The sequence below is a fragment of the Petromyzon marinus genome, unplaced genomic scaffold (assembly GCF_048934315.1).
Source record: "Petromyzon marinus isolate PM22_M1 ecotype Great Lakes invasive population unplaced genomic scaffold, UKy_Petmar_22M1.pri1.0 PM_G_Scaffold_21, whole genome shotgun sequence".
NCBI classification, from domain to species: Eukaryota; Metazoa; Chordata; class Hyperoartia; order Petromyzontiformes; family Petromyzontidae; genus Petromyzon; species Petromyzon marinus.
Window position 1 is genome coordinate 1,580,001 of NW_027422773.1, and position 2,500 is coordinate 1,582,500.

The 2,500-nt window shown below is 54.4% G+C and overlaps 1 non-coding gene and 1 pseudogene across 1 annotated transcript; both read left to right on the forward strand.

The window, feature by feature from the left end:
* Positions 1-1,865: 1,865 nt before the first annotated feature.
* Positions 1,866-2,022, forward strand: LOC142912757 (5.8S ribosomal RNA). The gene has a single exon (XR_012934225.1). It is a non-coding gene; the product is annotated as a 5.8S ribosomal RNA (ribosomal RNA).
* A 324-nt stretch (positions 2,023-2,346) lies between these two features.
* Positions 2,347-2,500, forward strand: part of LOC142912678 (28S ribosomal RNA) — a 10,547-nt pseudogene continuing 10,393 nt past the window's right edge.

A 2,500-nucleotide genomic window follows, 5' to 3' on the forward strand; every position in this document is an offset into this window, starting at 1 on the left:
CCCCGTGACCCACAAGAGAAACATCCCCGCCAAATTCGAGCGTTTGACGGGGTCTATCCGTGAAAAAATATTCACGTTTTTGAGTGCACATGCATTTCTGCTGCAAATGCCTCTGGAAGTTTCATGCCGTTCGTATGCCAATTGTGGCAACACGAAAATGACCCGTTTTCCCATTCCGAGGGATTTCTGTGCGACCCTAACAGCCCCGTGAGCCACAAGAGACACATCCCCGCCAATTTCTAGCGTTTCACGGGCTCTATCCGTGAAAAATATAGACGTTTTTGAGTGCACATGCATTTCTGCTGCAGATGCCTCTGGAAGTTTCATGCCGTTCGTACGCAATGTGGCAACACGAAAATGACCCCTTTTCCCATTCCGAGGGATTTCTGTGCGACCCTAACTAACAGCGCCCGTGAGCCACAAGAGAGACATCCCCGCCAATTTATAGCGTTTCACGGGGTCTATCCATGAAAAATATAGACGTTTTTGAGTGCACATGCATTCCTGCTGCAAATGCCTCTGGAAGTTTCATGCCGTTCCTATGCAATGTGGCCACACAAAAATGACCCGTTTTCCCATTCCGAGGCATTTCTGTGCGACCCTAACAGCCCCGTGAGCCACAAGAGAGACATCCCCGCCAACTTCTAGCGTTTGACGGGGTCTATGCGTGAAAAATATTAAAATTTTTGAGTGCACGTGCCTTTCTGCTGCAAATGCCTCTGGAAGTTTCATGGCGTTCCTATGCAATGTGGCAACACGAAAATGACCCCTTTTCCCATTCCGAGGGAGTTCTGTGCCACCCTAACAGCCCCGTGAGCCACAAGAGACACATCCCCGCCAATTTCTAGCGTTTCACGGGGTCTATCCGTGAAACATATAGAAGTTTTTGAGTGCACATGCATTCCTGCTGCAAATGCCTCTGGAAGTTTCATGCGGTTCGTACGCAATGTGGCAACACGAAAATGACCCGTTTTCCCATTCCCAGGGATTTCTGTGCGACCCGAACAGCCCCGTGAGCCACAAGAGACACATCCCCGCCAATTTCTAGCTTTTCACGGGGTCTATCCGTGAAAAATATCAATTTTTTTTGACTGCACATGCATTTCTGCTGCAAATGCCTCTGGAAGTTGCATGCGGTTCGCATGCAATGTGGCGACACGAAAATGACCCGTTTTCCCATTCCGAGGGATTTCTGTGCCACCCTAACAGCCCCGTGAGCCACAAGAGAGACATCCCCGCCAATTTCAAGCGTATCACGGGGTCTATCCGTGAGAAATATTCACTTTTTTGAGTGCACATGCATTCCTGCTGCAAATGCCTCTGGAAGTTTCATGCGGTTCGTATGCAATGTGGCGACACGAAAATGACCCGTTTTCCCATTCCGAGGGATTTCTGTGCCACCCTAACAGCCCCGTGAGCCACAAGAGAGACATCCCCGCCCACTTCTAGCGTTTCACGGGGTCTCTCCGTGAAAAATATCACATTTTTTGAGTGCACATGCATTCCTGCTGCAAATGCCTCTGGAAGTTTCATGCGGTTCGCATGCAATGTGGCGACACGAAAATGACCCGTTTTTTCCCATTCCGAGGGATTTCTGTGCCACCCTAACAGCCCCGTGAGCCAAAAGAGACACATCCCCGCCAATTTCTAGCGTTTCACGGGGTCTATCCGCTCATCTGGAGACTGATGGTCCAACCCTTGACGCGAGTGCCGCCGGTTGCCTGCAGCGCAGGCCCGAGGCCTCGCCGGCGTAGGCGGCCTGCCTGGTACCAGTCCCTGCGTGCGGTGAGGTGGCCGGGGCACGATGGCTGTGGCTGGCCGTGTGTGTGTGTGGGAGGAGAAAGGGGGTATAGCGAGCCAACGACGACTCTTGGCGGTGGATCACTCGGCTCGTGCGTCGATGAAGAACGCAGCCAGCTGCGAGAAGTAATGTGAATTGCAGGACACATTGATCATCGATACTTCGAACGCACATTGCGGTCCCGGGAGTTCCTTCCCGGGGCCACGCCTGTCTGAGGGTCGCCCCTTTATCAATCGTCCTCCTGCCCAGAGGCGGGTGGTGTGCTACTGGGGTGTCGCAGCGCATCTTGTGCGCTTCGTTCCCCGAAGGGGAGAGAGAGAGAGCGCACCTATGCACGGCGGCGGGTGGTTGCCGCACCTACCGCGCTTGACGGTGGGCTGCAGGAGAGACGCGAACGAAGCCGGTGGGTGCGTCTGTTGCCCCTTGCGCATGCCAAAAGATGTTGCCTGTGCCGTCTGTGCCGAGCCCCGTGGCGCTCGCGTGTGCGGGCCGGCCCTCGGGTGCTCTCCGTGACGTGTGAGCCCCGTGACTTGCGCATCGCAGTGCGACCTCAGATCAGACGTGGTGACCCGCTGAATTTAAGCATATTACTAAGCGGAGGAAAAGAAACTAACCAGGATTCCCCCAGTAACGGCGAGTGAACAGGGAAGAGCCCATCGCCGAATCCCCGGCTGCTGCGGTGGGCGCGGGAGTTGTGGC